Below are 19,994 nucleotides of genomic sequence, written 5' to 3'. Positions count from 1 at the left end.
CATATGAGGGCCACAACCACCTGTAGCACTATGGGACGCCTGGAGTGCTAAATAAAACGGCCTGTGAGGATGGCCTCTACCGAAAGTACCCCTGCCTCCAGACGAGGCACCACTGAACCCACTGGAATGACGAGGCCTCTTGTCAGATCCGTTACCTCCCCCTATGCAAGAACCATCTCGACTCGCCAGGTGACATTAGCAGCTGTCAGAAAAAAATATCGCTCCCGGTCTCCTTAACCATCTGCAATTTGATAGGCTGAGCGAGTCCCTCGATAAACCTCCACACCTTCTCTCTCTCTCTCTCTTGGTAGGAAGCAGAAGAATAGCATGACTGGCCAGATCCACAAAACGAGTCTCATACTGAGTGACTAACATACTGCCCTGATGGAGACGCTCAAACTGCTTGCGATAATCCTCTCTCAGTATGACAGGAAAGAACTTCTCAAGAAATATCTGAGAGAACTAGTCCCAAGTAAGAGCATACGACCCGACTGGTCTAGTAGCTACAAAATCCTTCCATCATCTCTTGGTGGAAATCATCATCTAAAACAAAGCAAAATCGACCCCATTGGTCTCAACTATCCCCATGTTCCGCAGCACCTCATGACAGCGGCCAAGCTAATCCTGTGGCTCCTCAGAAGGTGCACCACTGAAGTGAACTAGTAAGAGCTTGGTAAACTTGTCCAATCTCAATAAGCCCTCAGAAGACATGGTTAGTCCATCACCGGCATATGCCACAACACCAGCTAAACTACCCTAACTGGCTGGGCTGCTGGAGTCTGGTATTAGGGTTCATCTGCTCCGGAGTGTGAGTAGTGGGAGTCTTTGCTCCTCTCCCAGCCTGATATATGGGTGGTGCTATAGGGAATGTACCGGCCTGGGACACACTATCCATAAGGCCCAATAAACGGACTAGAGCGTCTTGAAGCACAAGGGTGGCGATGAACCCCTCCGGGACCTGAGCTGGTCCAATAGGCACAGTCTAGGATGGAACCTCCTCATCAAACTCCACCTAAGACTCTACTACTGGTGCTGGTGCTGGTGCTCGAGCTCTGGGCTGAGCTCTACCTCTACCTCAGCCTCGACCTCTACTTCTCATAGGAGCTGCCACTGGGGTCTCCGATTGAAATGCAGTACATGTTCTCACCATCTGTGAGAGAACAAGAGTAGAAGAGTTCAATGAGCAATGAGAGAGTAAAATCACACGACAAAGAAGAGTAAAAGTGAAATTTGTTCCTAAACTTCATAGCCTCTAGAAGATAAGTACATGAAAGTACAAGAGGGGGGTGAATTGATTTATTATTAAAATTAATTGTTATAAGTTGATTATTTTTTCAATTAGTCGGCTAGATGTAATAGCAAGATATCAAAAGGTGCAGAATTAAAATGCAGAAGTAAATTGCAAGAATTAAAGACACGGAGGTTTTATACTGGTTCGGATTCAATGTGAATCCTAGTCCAGTTCCCTTGGGTTGCAAGGGATTTCTCTTTCAGGGATTGAGTTTCTTGAGTACAAAGTGAATGGTGTAGTTTACACCAACAACTCAGTTTTTATGTCACTCGTCTTTTCTTGATACAATGCCTCACTAGTATTTTTCTCTCTTTCTTCTCTAAGTTGTTACACGGTAGATCTAGTAAAGCTACAATGTTTGTTTGTGGTAGAACAAAGAGAGGATAATTGGTTTGATCAAAGTATATGTCTCTAAGTCCTAAGGTTGCGTATAAATACTTTGTAGGAGACTGTTACTGAACAGATTTGTCAACCCAAGAGATTTGATCCTTGGAAAGAAATTGATTCTTTCCAAGAATAAGGTAAATGCCCGTTACTCTTCCTTGATGTGTGGACTTTGACACCTTCCATCTTCAAGCCTTAATAGCGCCGTGTTTGCTCCTTAAATATGGTTCCTTCCATCTTTAATGCGTTTTTTCCTTTTTAACTCTTCAGGCAATCTCTGATTGATTTTCTTGTCGGATTCTTAGCGCTCTTTTTCCTTTTAGATGCTTCAATCAATCTTTGATTTATTTCTCCCTTCAGCTTTGATTATTTCTTTTTATAGCAAAACAAGAAAAGAAAAAAAAATCATCCAACGACTGGTTATCCAATCCAAAACAGCACAGTAAAAAATTATTTGAAACTTCCACACTAACGATGCAGGAAATAAGTAGTGTCGCGCCCCTTTTTTCTCTTCGCGGAGAGAATTCCGGGTTCCGACGTTCATGGGGGGTTTTGGGATTTGGGTATTTGAAGAGTCGCCACCTAACGGATTTATGGTGCGTTAGGGCACCTAGAGTAATTAACACTTAGACTAATTTGCATTACTAGAGATTTAGGGTAAGGGCTCGAAATAACCTTGAGGGAAAGGTGTTAGGCACCCCTCTTGGTCCACAATAGTGGGTCCTGGCCGAACTCATACTTATGAATTAGTCCTTTAAAAACAAGAAGTTGAAACACATAATTTGTAAATAAAAGTATATCGGACACTGTTTGACTCAAATAATAATAAGACAAAGAATTTGAGCAAGTTGCATATAAAAAAGTAAAGTACATTGGGAATTGGAGAAAGGGATCCTATGTTGATTAGCCTACAGGATCACCCCACACAATGCCCGGTAAACACTCCTCAATAAGGGGCTAGACGTGATATTAGCGCGTAGTCATCATAACCTAAAGCATTCTAATAACATTAAAATGTCTTATGTGTGCACTACCCGTCCCCTCCTCGTGGCCCTGGAGGTATTTCAGGACCTCTACTTTTGGACAGTTCTAGACCCTCCTAAGGTTTTAAAGGATAAAAGTCTAGGAATCAATCAAGAACGGTTAGGATTGCATTTAAAGGGAACAAGTTATAGGCCCAAAGTTACCTCCACAAATATAACAAGTAATTGCACGTCTTCAAACAATAGTCCAGTATTTAAGAGAAGATCCTAGAACATGGTATCTAGGTGAGCAGGGATTACACAGCCTTGAATTAGGACAAAGTGTCAAAATCCTATTTAGCTTGCCTACTGGTTTAAACCTATTAAATCTGGACAGTTTAAATAGCAAAAACACAATTTCAGAGTTGCAAAATTTTAATCGCCCTATAGGCTTGCCTAAACGCAGACAGTGATGTCCTAAGAGCAGGATATCTACCTTGATTTAGTAAAATAGCGAACAGTTTTAAATAGATATTTGAGATCCTATAGACATGTTTTCTAGCGGTAGTAAATTAAGGCAGTGTTTGGAAACTCATTTAAAGAAATGGACAGTAATTGAACCAATTTGAACACGAATTAGACATGAATTAAACTGACTTGTTTAACCAAACTGATTTTAGTTCTGTAGGTAGGATTTTTGATTTTAATTCATATAGGCATGGTATCTAATTGTTAAGAGCTGATGTTGGAACTTATAGGCATGATTTTTAGTGAAACAAATGCAAATACATGTAGTGGCAGAAATTGAACTCAATTACTTTACACTCTATAGGCATGGTATCTAGTTATTAAAGCCATTTAAATCCTATAGGCATGATTTCTAATTACAAAGCCATTTAGATCCTATAAGCATGATTTCTAATTATAAAGTTGATTTTAACCCTATAGACATAATTTCTAATATTGTGAAAGTAAAGCAAACATAACAAGTGTATTAACACAATCCTATAGGCATGGTATCTACCCGAATTACCCTAACAGATATAACTACCCATCCCTTTTCACTAATCACCCCAATGTTGTTTATATATAATTATTACATACCGTCTGAAATAAATTACATAAACAAATAAAAAAAAAGAAGTTAACTATAGGGAGCCTGAAGCAGGCCCAAATGATTTCCCAAGCCTCCGATAGCCTCAATACCAAAGTTCCATAGACGATATCATGTCTAGGTGTGTCAAAGTTCCCTAAGGACCTCAAGGATCCCGGGTAGTGCTCACACCTAAACCCTTTCTCAACAATAACTGATTTAAGTGCAGTGTGGAAAGGCCAGCTCTGACATGCCAGAGGGGCAGAACCTAATACTCTAGGAGTAATGTGGGAGTGCATAATGACTTTGAAAGGGTTTGGTAGATAGAGAATGAAGATCTTACTAGTAGAAAGAACATTTATGAAAGTCAGAACAGAGTAAAGAGTAGGAACAATTTAATAAGGCATTTAAAAAAAATAGTTAGAAAGCAGGCTAGAGAACATACAGCTTCAGAACAAATCTCACACAAGGGGGAGAGGTAGGGGAATATTATGATGACCCGGCCAGTCGTCTCATGAGTTACCACTCCGTTTTCCCTATTTCTGCTTTGTTATGCCTTGTTATCCGTGTTATGTGGTATCGGGTTGGTCGTATCGAGTTCGGAAAGGATTTGGTAAGGTTTGAGACACTTAGTCTCTTAAGAGTGAGTTTAAGTTGGAAAAGTCAACCAGATATCGACTTATGTGTTAGAGGGCTCGTATGTGAGTTTTGATGGTTCGGCTATCTTTGGGAGGTGATTTGTGACTTAGGAGCGTGATCGAAATGAATTTTAGAGGTTCGTAGTAGATTTAGGCTTTTATTGGCAAAGTTGATATTTTGGCAATTTCCGGTTGGTAGGCGAGATTTTGATAGAGGGGTCGGAATGGAATTCTGAGAGTTGCAGTAGTTCCGTTGTATCATTTAGGATGTATGTGCAAAATTTCATGTCATTCGGACGAGGTTTGGTTGGGTTTTTGATCAAAAGCGGAATTTGGAAGATTTTAGAAAATTTGGCTTGAATCTGATGGGTTTTGGTTGATTTGATGTTATTTGAGGTGTTTTAAAGATTGGTACAAGTTTGAATAAGGTATTAGGATATGTTTGTTCTTTTGGTTGAGGTTCCGGGGGCCTCGGGGTGATTTCAGATGGTTAACAGAGAAGTTGGAATTTTGTTGCAGCTGTTGAAGGTGTTGCTTCTGGTATTTCCTCACATTCGAATTGGGGACCGCATGTGCAATAAGGGAGGTAGCAGAAACTGAAGTTCTGAGGGAGTCAGGAACTGCAGAAGCGGTGAGATGGACCGCATCTGCAATGTCGCAAATGCGGATGAGGGATCGCATAAGCAGAAAACCGTAAGTTAAGTGATTTCCGCAGAAGCGGAGAAATAACCGCAAATGCGGTACCGCAACTATTTTGACTTTATACTTGAACTCAATCATGTTATATTCTACTATTTTCGTAACTCAGCCATGTTTACTCTACTTTAACACTTAAATGATATTTTGGGCTAAGCACTATGTTTTACTGTTGCCCGAGTGGCTGTGAGATTTTGACTGAGTAAGGCCAAGGGCCTATGTTGTGAGGAAATACTGATTATGCTTATGAGGCCGAGGGCCTGAGATGTGTACTCCACGAGGTGGCTTGTTGATATGAGGCCGAGAGCCTAGTGATGATGCCACGAGATGGCTTGATATTGCGCTTAGGCCGTAAAGGGCCTCTCCAGGAGTCTGCACACCCCTAGTGAGCGCGGGTACCCATTGTGATGTGAGATATAGCCCGAGGGGCTACTATTATTCTGAGATACTTCCCGAGGGGAGGATTTGTTGATGCTATGCCCGAGGGGAGGATTTGTTGATGCTATGCCCGAGGGGCAAACCTTTATGTGTTTAACTTCCTTAATTGCCTATCATTTACCTGCTTAATTGTTGAAAAAGGCTTTTCATAAGTGTAATTTGAACTAAAATGACTTTCACATATCTTTTACTGATTTACTGTTTTTATTGGTTTTACTGCCTAGTTATAGCCTGTAATGTGCCTTACGTGAATTAATGCTTTCAGTGTTTATTTATGATTATTACACTGAGTTGGAGTACTCACTTTACTCCCTGGACCCCATGTGCAGATTCAGGCGCATCTAGTCCCGCTCCCGAGTGTTGATCCTTCCAGCTCAGGTGGATCCGAGAATTCTCTAGGTAGTTGCCGGCTTTTGCTGCCCAGAGCTTCTTCCCTGTATTGTTTATCCTTGTTTTAGTTTTGTACGGAACTCTGTAGTCTTTTCTTGATTATTTCAGATTTTAGATGCTCATGACTAGTGACACCCTGGTATCGGACTGTGTTGGGTTGTTCTTCTGCAAATTTGTATTATTGACTGCTTAAACTTTGGATTATTTATCATGATTTAGATTTGAATCTTATTGTTTAATTGCTTAAAAACTGAAATGGGAAATGTCGGCTGGCCTTGACTTCACGAGAGGCGCCATCATGACCGGGTCCGGGTTTAAGGTCATGACAAGTTGGTACCAGAGCCTAGGTTACATAGGTCTCACGAGTTATGAGCAGGTTTAGTAGAGTCTCGCAGATCGGTACAGAGACATCTGTATTTATCCTCAAGAGGCTGCAGAACCTTTAGGAAAAACTTCATATTCTTAAAATTCTTGTCGTGCGAATTTGTTGATCCGAGTACTAACATTCTGTTATTCTATTCTCTCACAGATGGTGAGGACATCGCGCTATCAGTCAGGATAGACGACCACCAGTACCACCAACTATGGCCACTAGAGGCCGAGGACACGATCGTGGTCGCGGTAGGGGCAGAGGTGTGGCTCGCACAACAACTAGGGCTGCACCTGCAGATCCACCAGCAACCCCACTTCAGGATCAGGTCCCAGTTATGGACACTCTAGAAGTACCAGCTCAAGCACCAGCTGTGGCCATTGTGATTTCGGGTCTTCAAGAGGCCTTGGCTCAGATTCTATCAGTTTGCACTGGCCTAGCTCAGGTAGTCTCACCTACTACAGCCACAGCTACTTCTCAGGCCGGGAGAGGAAATCAGACTCCCCTCGCCCGCACATCTGAGCAGGTCGTGTAGGGACTTCAGATACCGGGGGCACATCCAGCCCAGCCAGTTGCAGCTGCTTAGGATTATGTAGTTCCTGCCATGTCATAGGACAAACAACGTAGGTTGGAGAGGTTTGGTAAACTTCAGCCTCCGACCTTCAGTAGTGCAGAGGGCGAGGATGCCCAGGGTTTCTTAGATAAGTGTTAGAGGATGCTTTGTACAGCGGGTATTCTGGAGACCAGCGGGGTCGCTTTCACTGCTTATTAGTTTTCTGTAGCTTCCTTCACTTGGTGGGAGGATTTTGAGAGGTGTAGGCCTGTTGGTGCAGCACCCCTTACCTAGCAGCAATTCTCCGTTCTCTTTCTGGAGAATTATGTGTCGCAGTCTCATAGAGAGGAGCTGCGCAGGCAGTTTGAGTGGTTGCATCAGGGAGAGATGACCGTGTCGCAGTATGAGTTGAGGTGCTCCGAGTTAGCTCGTCATGCCATTTGGTTGGTTTCGACAGATAGAGAGAGGATTAAGAGGTTTGTTGATGGCCTCACTTATCAGCTTCGCATTCTCATGACCAGGGAGAGGGTACTGGTGCAACTTACGAGGAGGTTGTGGATATCGCCCGTGAGATTGAGTCTGTTCATCGCTAGGAGCGAGAGGAGAGGGAGGCCAAGAGGCCTCGAGGATCTGGTAGTTATCGTGGTGCTCCTTCAAGAGGCCAGTTTCAGCACGGTAGAGGCCATCTATTCAGGCATGCTCAGCCAGCTCACCCAGGTTATCGTGGAGTGTCATCGAGTCATGGTTCTTACGGTTCTCATCAGGGCCAATCATCACTTAGTGCCAATCCAGCTCAAAGTTCGTCCCGTGCTCCATCAGTTCAGGGCTCTTCTATGCCAGGTGCATCTGCTAGTCATTCAGGTGCGAGGGGTTCCCTTCAGTCCCCTTCTCCAGCACTTGGGAGTTGTTATGATTGTAGAGATATGGGTCATATGTGGAGTCAGTGCCCTCGTCGTCTTGCGGGTTCATCTCAGCAGAGGGGTCAGTCATCGGATTCAGCGCTAGTTACTTCATCATCACCCACCCAGCCAACTAGGGGTGGAGGTCAGTCAGCTAGAGGCCGTCCCAGAGGGGGAGGTCGATCAGGTGGCGGCTAGGCCCATTTTTATGCACTTCCAGCTAGACCCGAATATTGCTTCCGATGCTGTTATTATAAGTATTGTTTCAGTCTTCCAAAAAGATGCCTCTGTATTATTTGATCCTAGTTCCACCTTTTCTTATGTGTCATCATACTTTGCTCATTATTTGGATACGCCCCATGAGTCTCTTGTATCACCTGTTCATGTATCTACCCCAGTGGGCGATACTGTTGTTGTAGACTGTGTGTATCGGTCGTGTGTGGTGACTATTGGGGGTCTAAAAACCCGAGTGGATCTTTTATTATTATGTATGGTGGATTTCTATGTCATTTTGGGCATGGATTGGCTATCTCCGTATAGTGCTATTCTGGACTGTCATGCTAAGACAGTAACATTGGCTATACCGGGTGTGCCACGGATTGAGTGGTCAGGTGTGACTGATTATGTTCCTAGTAGAGTGATATCTTTCTTGAAAGCCCAACGTATGGTTGGGAAGGGTTGTTTTTCGTATCTAGCCTTTGTGAGGGATGTCGATGCAGAGACTCCCAGTAATAATTCTTTTCTAGTTGTGAGGGATTTTCCCGATGTGTTTCTTGCAGACCTGTCGGGCATGCCACCGAACAGGGATATTGATTTTGGTATTGACCTAGTGCCGGACACTCAGCCCATTTCTATTCCGCCGTATCGTATGGCACCAGCGGAGTTGAAGGAGTTAAAAGAGCAGCTTTAAGAACTCCTTGATAAGGGGTTCATTCGGTCTAGTGTGTCACCTTGGGGCGCGCCGGTTCTATTTGTGAAGAAGAAGGATGGCACTATGAGGATGTGCATTGATTATAGGCAATTGAACAAAGTAATAGTTAAGAGTAAGTATCCTTTGCCTCTATTGATGATTTATTCGGCCAGTTTCAGGGAGCGAGAGTGTTCTCCAAGATTGATCTCCGTTCAGGGTATCACCAGTTGAAGATCAGGGACTCGGATATTCTTAAGACAGCTTTCATGACCGGATATGGTCCTTATGAGTTCTTGGTGATATGTTTTGGGCTGACCAATGCCCCAGCAGCATTCATGCATTTGATGAATAGCGTGTTTCGGCCTTATCTCGACTCGTTTGTCATAGTCTTCATTGATGATATTCCGGTGTATTCGCGTAGTCAGGAGGAGCACACAGAGAATTTAAGAGTTGTGTTGCAGATATTGAAAGAGGAGAAGCTTTATGCAAAATTCTCCAAGTGTGAGTTTTGGCGGCTTTCTTGGGGAACATGGTGTCCAACAAGGGTATTCAGGTTGATCCGAAGAAGATAGAGGCAGTTCAGAGTTGGCCTAGACCGTCTTCAGCCATAGAGATTCATAACTTTCTTGGTCTGGTAGGCTATTATCGCCGGTTTGTTCAGAGATTTTCATCCATCGCATCGCCCTTGACCAAGTTGACTTAGAAAGGTTCTTCATTTGTATGGTCGGATGAGTGTGAGGAGAGCTTTCAGAAGCTCAAGACAGCCTTAACCATAGCTCCAGTGTTAGTTTTGCCATCAGCTTCAGGTTTATATACCGTGTATTATGATGCTTCGAGAGTTGGTATTGGTTGTGTATTGATGGAGGAGGGTAGAGTTATCGCTTATGCTTCTCGTCAGTAGAAGCCCCATGAGAAGAACTACCCCATTCATGATTTGGAGTTGGCTGCCATATTTCACGCGTTGAAGATTTGGAGGCATTACTTATATGGTGTGTCTTGTGAGGTGTTTACTGATCATCGTAGTCTCCAGCACTTGTTCAAACAGAAGGATCTTAATTTGAGACAACGGAGGTGGTTGAAATTGCTTAAGGATTATGATATCACTATATTGTACCATCCAGGAAAGGCCAATATGGTGGCCGATGCTTTGAGATGAAAGACGGTGAGTATGGGGAGTTTGGAATATATTCCAGTTGGGGAGAGACCTCTTGCAGTTGATGTTCAGGCCTTGGCCAATAGGTTCGTGAGGTTAGATATTTCGGAGCCCAATCGGGTTTTGGCTTGTGTGGTTTCTCGGTCTTTCTTATATGATCGCATCAGAGAGCGCTAGTATGATGATCCGTATTTGCTTGTCGTTAAGGACAAAGTTTAGCATGATGATGCCAGAGATGTAACCATTGGTGACGATAGGGTGTTGAGGATGCAGGGCCGGATATGTGTTCCCAATGTGGATGGGCTTCGGGAGTTGATTATGGAGGAGGCCCATAGCTCGCGGTATTCCATTCATCTAGGTGTTGCAAAGATGTATCAGGATTTGAGGCAGCATTATTGGTGGAGAAGAATAAAGAAAGACATTGTGGGATTTGTAGCTCGGTCTCTCAATTGTCAGCAGGTGAAATATGAGCATCGGATACCAGGTGGTTTATTTCAGCGGATGGATATTCCAGAGTGGAAGTGGGAGAGGATCACTATGGACTTTGTAGTTGGACTTTCACGAACTTTAAAGAAGTTCGATGCCATTTGGGTGATTGTGGATCGGCTGACTACGTCCGCGCACTTTATTCCTGTGTCTACTTCCTATTCTTCAGAGTGGTTGGCAGAGATCTATATCTGGTAGATTGTTCGTTTGCATGGTGTCCCAGTTTCCATCATCTCAAATAGGGGCACTCAGTTTACTTCGCATTTTTGGAGGTCTGTGCAGCGAGAGTTGGGTACTTAGGTTGAGTTGAGCACAACTTTTCACCCTCAGACAGACGGGCAGACCGAGCACACTATTCAGATATTGGAGGACATGTTGCGTGCTTGTGTCATTGATTTCGGAGGGTCACGGGATCAGTTTCTAACGCTTGAAGAGTTTTCTTATAACAACAGCTACCAGTCGAGTATTCAAATGGCTCCATATGAGGCTTTGTATGAGAGACGGTATAGATCTCTAGTTGGTTGGTTTGAGCCAGGTGAGGCTAGGCTATTGGGGACAAACTTGGTGCAGGATGCCTTAGAAAAGGTGAAGGTAATTCAGGAGAGGCTTCGTACAGCACAGTCGAGACAAAAAAGTTACGCTGACAGGAAGGTTCAAGATGTGTCCTACATGGTTGGCGAGAAGGTTCTGTTGAAGGTTTCGCCCATAAAGGGTGCTATGAGATTTGGGAAGAAAGGGAAATTGAGTCCTCGGTTCATTGAGCCTTTTGAGGTGCTTCAGAGGATTGGGGGGTGGCTTATGAGCTTGCTTTACCACTCAGCTTGTCGAGTGTGCACCAGGTAATTCATGTTTCCATGCTCCGGGTATCCATCTCATGTTCTGGATTTCATCACGGTCCAGTTGGTTTGAATCTGATGTGGTTTGGTTGATTCGATGTTATTTGAGGTGTTTTGAAGATTGGTACAAGATTGAATTAGGTTTTGGAATAGGTTGGTGTTTTTAGTTGAGGTCCTAGGGGCCTCGAGGTGATTTCGGATGGTTAACGGAGAAGTTTGGAATTTTGGTAGGCTGCAAATTTTTTGCTGCTTCTGGTATTTCTGCACATGCGGATTAGGGTGCGCAAGTGCGATCTCGCAGATGCGTGGAGGGGAGCTGCAGAAGCAGAATGGAGCTAGGTAGGCAGGAAGCCGCAAAAATGGTTAGTGGACCGCACCTGCGATGGCGCAGGTGCGGCTGGTGCATCGCAGATGCGGATCAGGACAGAATAAGTGAAAACCACAGAGGCAGTTCTTTGGCCGCAAATGCGATACCGCAAAAACGGGTATATGGCCGCAGATGCGAAAATGCCTAGGCCAGAAGGTATAAATTGTGTCCTTCGCGATTTTTGAGCTATTTCACCATTTTTAAGTCGGCTTTGGAGCTTTTTGGACGATTTTGAAGAGAGATTACAAGGGAACTTTATTGAGGTAAAAATTTTGGTCATAAAACTCGTTCCTATGTATTATTTCACGGATTAGAGCCATAATTAATGGAAATTAAGGGTTAAAATTGGGGAAACTAGGGCTTGGTATTGGAGACCTAGACTTGTGGATTTGAGGAACCTATTGTGATCGGATTTTGGTACTTTTGATATGTATGAACTCGTGGGGAGATAAGAAATCCATTGATGTGAATTTTATCGAATTCTGAGACATGGGCCCGGGGGTCGGGTTTTGGTAATTTCGGGATTTGTGTTGTATATTGATTATTTTCGCTTGGGCTTCGTTCCCTTAGCATATTTTCATGCCGTGTTTCTGATTTTGGATAGATTCAATGCGAGTGGAGGCCGATTCGAGGGGCAAAGGCGTTGCGGGCTAGAGATTTGACCGGATTGAGTTGAGTAATGATTGTAAATGATGTCATGAGGATATGAAACCCTGGATTGCACATCGTGATGCTATATTGAGGTGACGCACATGCTAGATGACGAGCGTGGAGTTGTGCACTATTGGAGATTTTGACTTAGTCTGTCCCGAATGACTATTTTACCGCATATTTGACTGCAATCTATTTGATATCATCTTGTTTTAGGCTGAATGCCATATTTGGGCTTCGTGCCAACTATTTGAACCCTTAGGGGATTTTTATTGATATTCCTTACTGTTTTGACTTTATACTTGAACTCAATCATGTTGTATTCTACTATTTTCATAACTCAGCCATGTTTACTCTACTTTAATACTTAAATGATATTTTGGGCTAAGCACTATGTTTTACTGTTGCCCGAGTGGCTGTGAGATTTTGACTGAGTAAGGCCAAGGGCCTATGTTGTGAGGAAATACTGATTATTCTTATGAGGCCGAGGGCCTGAGATGTGTACGCCACGAGGTGGCTTGTTGATATGATGTCGAGAGCCTAGTGATGATGCCACGAGATGGCTTGATATTGCGCTTAGGCCGTAAAGGGCCTCTCTAGGAGTCTACACACCCCTAGTGAGCGCGGGTACCCATTGTGATGTGAGATATAGCCCGAGGGGCTACTATTATTCTGAGATATTTCTCGAGGGGAGGATTTGTTGATGCTATGCCCGAGGGGCGGATTTGTTGATGCTATGCCCGAGGGGCGAACCTTTATGTGTTTAACTTACTTAATTGCATGTCATTTACCTGCTTAATTGTTGAGAAAGGTTTTTCATGAAGTGTAATTTGAACTAAAATAACTTTCACATATCTTTTTTTGATTTACTGGTTTTACTGGTTTTACTACCTCATTATAGCCTATAATGTACCTTACGTGAATTCATGCTTACAGTCTTTATTTATGATTATTACTCACTGAGTTGGAGTACTCACTTTACTCCCTGCACCCCGTGTGCAGATTCAGGCACATCTGGTCCCACTCTTGATGTTGATCCTTCCAGCTCAGGCGGATCCGAGGATTCTCTAGGTAGCTGTCCGCGTTCGCAGCCCAAAGCTTCTTCCTTATCTTGTTTCTTCTTGTTTTAGTTTTGTACAGAACTCTGTAGACTTTTCTTGATTATTCCGGATTTTAGATGCTCATGACTAGTGACGCCTATCGGTCTGTGTTAGGTTGTTCTTTCGTAAATTTGTACTGTTGACTGCTTAAACTTTAGATTATTTTATCATGCTTTAGATTTGAATCTTGTTGTTTAATTGCTTAAAAACTGAAATGGAAAGTGTCGGCTGGCCTTGTCTTTACGAGAGGCGCCATCACGATCGGGTCTAGGTTTAGGATCGTGACATAGAGCAACTTCCAAATCAAGTAATACTTTTAGGAATTCTGAATTTTGTACTATTTTAGGGTAGAACATAAACTTCTCTAAGTGAAATATATTCTTTTCCAACAACAGCCATAGGACCACTAGACAACCGATATCCTGCTCCCTTAATCTAACTATAGGATCCTCCTTTGGTAAGTACCTCGATTTTCTAAAGTTTCACCAAAGACCTTAGAATTCTCAGTATATTATTGATAATTGATAATATGAAGAAGAGATTGGCAGGCTGGAAATGGAAATTCCTTACTATGCCTGGTAGGGTTACCCTAGTCCCTTCTCAATACTACCCCAAACCACCCTATGTAGTACATATAAGTCCCTAAGAACTGCTTCCACTTACAGAATTTAGCGCAATGTTATTTGGGGTACTGCTGACAGGCTGACACTAAGTCAAAACTTCACCTAGTTAACTAGAATATTACTACCTTGGAAGAAATTTTGGGGGGGGGGGTGGTGATTAAAATTGAAACCAAAACTCTAGCTCACATTATCTTGTCTATCTTTGAGGTTTTTCAATCAACTCTGCACCCTTTGGGCACAAACTTTGTTTCATAAACATTGTTCCAATGCCCTTTCTAGACCTCATCCCATCACGCAACTTAAAGTAAAATCTAGGAGTTGGAAGAATATCTTTAGCATTTGTAGGAATGTAGTCTGTTAATCTATAGTTAATGGGAATAATATCAGGTTATGGGACAACAACTGGATCCCTGACAACAAGTCTTTTAGAAACAATTCACGGTCCATTGATGGGACAACACTATGAGATGCAGGTCAGCTCTAACCTTAATAATAATAATTGGAGTTCTGATAATATTCCTTTTGACTTCTAATACTGCTACTAAGAGCATTCTGTATCCATATTCCTACTGTAGTATGGTCAATTTAAAGATTGATAAGTCAGCTTTCAGATAATACTAGGAATTTTTCTTGAAGTAATCTTCGTACTCTGAAGATAAAATACTTCATCTGGCTCAACTACCACAATAAGCACCATACCCGTCATTATCTTCATAAGCAAGGTATTAATACTGTTGAACATTACACTAAATATAGAGATGAAGAAACGGTTGACCATATTATCATTGAATGTCACAATGCTATTAAGTTTTGGCACAAATTAGGAGTTACTAATATCCCTACCCTCAGCAGCAAAAATACTGATTCTCTCTGGTCAGATAGGGACAAAGATCTCAACAACACCACTAATAAATTAAGTATTTATTATTAGATGGTCACCATTGTCCAGGTTGACACCATTGACGCTAGTCTCGTCCACCAACGAGAAGTAGAGTGCAACAAAATCCATTGCAGGTAGCTACCAACTAATTGGCTGGTCATTTTCGCTAACCCTCATTGTCCAAGCGTTCAATGTTAAAGCTCTTCCATCGACTAGGGTTATATGTGCACTCCACAGATCAAACACCTTCTTGAGGTAAGCCTAAAAGTTAACAAATTTTAGTCAAAATGAATAAAAATAACAATTTTATGCATAATATACAAGTAGAAGTGGCAAATAAGAATGTTTTTCCAACAGTAGTCACATATTATAAAAATGTCACGACAAGTTTCTTTCTAGCAAAAAAAAAGCATACACCAACTGCCTTTCTTAGTAATTATTGTCTACCTTAATTATTGAATGTAAGCAACCTCTTTGTCTTACAAATCTTCATCAAAAAAATCATATAATCCCTCCAATAGCCATCAAACCATTAATCAATTACACATGTTTGGTTGCTATAACCAAAAAACTTCATGGACACATAATTTCCAACAAAAACAAACTCATGGGAAGGGTAATAAACACATAATTACCAAAAGTGGGCAATTTTATTGGCGCTCAGCCAGAGTAATGAAGTAAATTCCAGAAGCAAACCTAAATATTTACTGAAGAAATGATATCTTGAAAATTAATTTAAGACATTCCCAATGAAATTTTTGTTGATAACACTATACCAACCCAAGGTGTATTGAACCATTTAGACCTTAAGCAAAATAACTTGGCAAATAAATCTATATCAGTCATGCCCAAAAGTTGAAATACGAAACTATTCAATTGAGATTCAAATAATCAAATGGCTGATAAAACAACATCAATTTCGATCCAAAATTTCAACCATTTTCCAGAATTCATTTCTGCAGCATTTGCAATAAATACAGTGTGTCTCAATCATTTTTCTTAACTAAACAAATCCAGTGAAGGGCAAAATGGAATAATATACCCAACACAAGTCAAAACACAGAAAAAGTTAATATTACAGGAAATGTATTTTTTGGATTCTCAACTTCTCCTGCCATAATACTAACATATCCTAAAAATTAACGTTCCTAAACAAGGTATTAACACCCTTTTGGCCTTAAACTAATCGACATATGAGCATGAATCTTTGGAATAGCAATCAATGACAATAGAATAAATTGGGCAAGAGAAATAACACCAAGTGCAACAGCAACACATATCACAATTGTTAAGCCATAATAGTTAATCAAAGACAAACAAATTTAATCATAGAATTGCCAATTTTCTTGGAGCCCCAGATGAAAGAACAGGAAAAATCTTATATCACCAACTAATACATAAAATAGGGAAACATTAAAGGATATAGAGGTACAAAAGCATACCTGATTTTTGCGAATTATATCATGCAATAACGCTGATTCTAGATCCCCCGGTAGTATTTGAGGTATCTGAGCATTACCAGGTCCAGCACCAGCTTGAGGTGGGTCGGGTATTGGAGCCCCAGCACCATCTTGTGGAGGTATCGGTATTGGAACTTGTGCATTACCAACACCACCACCTTGTGGTGGTTCAACGATTGGAGCTCTACCACCACTTTATGGTGGCATAAATCTTAGAATGTTAGCATTACAAGCTCCAACACCATCTTGTGTTGTTCAGCAATTGGATCTCCAATATTAACTAATGGTTGTGGTGCAGGATCTCTACCAATAATAAGCACACTAAGCAGATTTCGTCTTCGTAATCTGTTATCCAACACCCAGCTTAGCCAGATAGTAAGCCAAAAAATCAATGGAAAGATCGAGAAATCATTCTTAGAGATGAACAAGGGCAAGAAAGTATTACCCAGGTGCCTAAAATATCGTCTCAGCTAAGCGAAAAAAAATTGTATAAAATAGTCACAACGGAAATCAAATATTTTCCCTCAATTAGACTCTACTCTTAGAACAGACCCAACAATAAATTAAACAAGGAGCACCACCTCTATGCTCTTGCAATGCAATCTTAATTTTTTTTATTGTCTATACTATAGTTATCTTGCAAAATATAGTATTAATATTACATTGTTTTTTTTTCTTTCTTTATTTTGTTTATAGTGTAGTTATCTTTAAATATAATATTAATATTTATATTGGTAAGAAAATTCAAGTTAAGAAGATGTTAGCCACGTATTTATAATTCGTTACCTTGGATCTTATTGTAAAAACGTTATTTATCAATACGAAGCCACATATTTATAATTCGTTACATTGGATCTTATTGTAAAAACGTTATTTATCAATACGAAGATTTGAGTATCTCAAGTAAAAGTTGTAAAATATTTCTATTGTTAAAAAATAGATAGTCTTTCTTTCCATTTCAATAAGGATTTAGTATTTTTTTTCTTTTTTTCTATAAACTTCAATATTATCTAAGCGAAAATAAGGTACTAAATCTACAACTAAAAATATTTTTGGGGCCCCAAAATTTAAGGGTCCTAAAGCAAAGGCTTTACTAATCTCCCCCTCAGCCCGAGTCCGGAATCAATGTGGTTCTTTTGGACTCAAACAACAAAAATGTGGAAAAAAAAACTTAGTGACATAAATACATATAGCGTTTTTTGAAATCACGCTATACTTTAACGGTCGTTTGGCCAGTTAAGTATAGCGTGATTCAAAAAGACGCTATACCTGAATTAATTTAAGCGGAAAAATATATTATCTCCTTCCCTTCCCCCAAAACAGAAACGTTCCCCCCCCCCCCCAATTTTTAAACCAAAAAAGCTTGAGTGGAGCCCAGCCCGTCCTACAAAAAGTAAAGACTCTCGGTCCCACGTGCTAGCTAAGGCGTTATTTCGTACGTTGTTGGTTGTTCCGGCTCAAAATCATAAAATTTTCGACTTTCTAAAAACCTTAAATTGAGGTATTTCGACTTAATTTTTGTTAAAACTTGTATTAAAAATGCATATTATTTGTTTTTATGTACCCTATGTTATTTTGTAATTTTTTTTTGCGATTTAACTAATTTGTTATTTTTTATCCGGACTATAGTATTAGTATGCTAAAAAAATTATAAAATAGAGAAATTATTATTAGTTGTTAAAAAAAAGTTAATTAGTTACTTTTTACTGTGGTATATGTAATTTCGTGATTGTTTTGTGATTAAATTAATTTATTATTTTTATTCGATTTAGATTATTAATTTGCTAAAAGACTATTAAACTAGATAAATTTTTACTTTAGTACCTTGTAGTGGTATCTTGTGGCCTAATGTAGTGTTCGTATTTGTAATTTAGTGACCTTTTAGCGTAGTAAAACGTAGTGCCCTTTACCGTAGTATCATTGTAGTTATAGAAATGAATCATTTAAGTATCTTTTATTCCCAAAAATATGTCGAAACACAAATTATCTCCAATTATAGTCAACAAACGTAAGAACATAAGAATTCAGGATACATTGGTGCTAGTGGGCCTCAAATATTGTGTCCGGAACCAAAATATAATTATTTAATAATTAAATCTTGTATAGTTATGAAAAGTAATTATTTAATTTTAGTATAGTAAAAAAATAAGTCATTAACAAACAAATAAACAAAAAAACATAATAAACAATAAAACTAACATATTAAATAATAAAACTAACATATTAAATAATAAAAACTAACATATACAATAATAAACTAACATATTTAAATAATAAAGCTAACATATTAAATAATAAAACTAACATATATAATAATAAACTAACATATTAAATAATAAAACTAACATATACAATAATAAATTAACATATAAAATAACATACCTGTTGAGTAAAAAATCAAAAAAAATTCTCATCATGAACATAAGAATTCAGGATACATTGGTGCTACTGGGCCTCAAATATTGTGTTTGGAACCAAAATGTGAATATTTAATAATTAAATCATATATAGTAAAAAATAGGTGAATAGCTAACAAACATATAAAATAATAAAACTAACATATAAAATAATAAAACTAATATATAAATTAATAAAACTAACATATAAAATAATAAAACTAACATATTAAAGTAATGTATAAAATATAAAATTATAATATTGAAAATGTAACAACCTAATTAACAATATAGTAAAAATATCGAATAAAATTTAATATTCAAGGTATTGCAATATATTTAAGTAGTGGAAAAGAAAAATAATGTAATTAATTTTGTTCAACTTACAGTAGTCGTCATGGAGGTTCTGCCTTTGCATCCCGGACCTGCCTCCCTAGAGCTACTACTGCTATAGGCCAAGCATAAGTCTTTGTCACGACCCGGTTCGCCCTCCGTGAACCATCGTGACGGTACCTGGTCTCTACGACTAGGTAAGCCTAAAATGCGGAAAATAAACCAAACTTGCGGAAGAAAAGAAAGCAATTTAAAATAGAAATAGAGTAATAAAACAACGTTTAAAAGTACCGCTCGGCATACACAATATTTAACTCGAAAACCCATGAATCACAAGCTAAGGATACTACATAGTGCTCTAACTCCATAATATCTAACAAGGAAAAGAAATACAGAAGGGCTAATACAATAGGGAGAATAGAAAGGGACTCCTCGATCTGCGGACGCGACAGATATACCTCGAAATCTGTGGAACAGTCGCCTCGCCTCAAGGGTGATAGGACTAAGTCAAGGTACCTGGATCTGCACATGAAAAACATGCGCAGAAGGGGCATGAGTACACCACAGCGGTACTCAGTAAGTGCAAAGTCTAACCTCGGTCGAATAGCAATGAGGAAGGTCAGTACTCTACTGAGGTTAAATAAAATATAAAGTTCAACTGTGCAGAATAAAACAGTATAAATAAGTACATCAATAAAAGTAACACTAGATAGAAGAGGCAACAACAACTATTTCAGATACAAGGTAAACACAGAAAGAAATACGGTTCAACACCACGGGATCTCCCAGGATACCGTAATACATATCCAATGGATCTCCTGGGATCCCGTCCCGTAGTCCAACTCATAGTGCACGGGGATCTACTAGAATCCCGTTCCGTAGTCCCAAATATAAATACACAGTACTGGGGGAATCTACCGGGTGCATTCCCGTAGTTTCATATAACTGTACGGGGAGATCTACTAGAATCCCACATTCGTAGTCCTAAAATAAATAGACAAGGGGGAGCTACTGGAATCCCACATCTGTAGTCCCAATGTAAATACACAGCAGCAATAGGAAAATATTCAGAAATGATAAATTTC

The 19,994-nt window shown here is 40.1% G+C and overlaps 1 pseudogene; it reads right to left on the bottom strand.

Moving 5' to 3' along the window:
- Positions 1–15,168: 15,168 nt before the first annotated feature.
- On the bottom strand, positions 15,169–18,123 carry LOC142167000 (putative polyamine transporter At3g13620; annotated as a pseudogene).
- Between the last annotated feature and the right edge of the window lie 1,871 nt (positions 18,124–19,994).

This window comes from Nicotiana tabacum, chromosome 12, assembly GCF_000715075.1.
Source record: "Nicotiana tabacum cultivar K326 chromosome 12, ASM71507v2, whole genome shotgun sequence".
NCBI classification, from domain to species: Eukaryota; Viridiplantae; Streptophyta; class Magnoliopsida; order Solanales; family Solanaceae; genus Nicotiana; species Nicotiana tabacum.
This window is presented reverse-complemented; position numbering and strand designations above follow the sequence as displayed.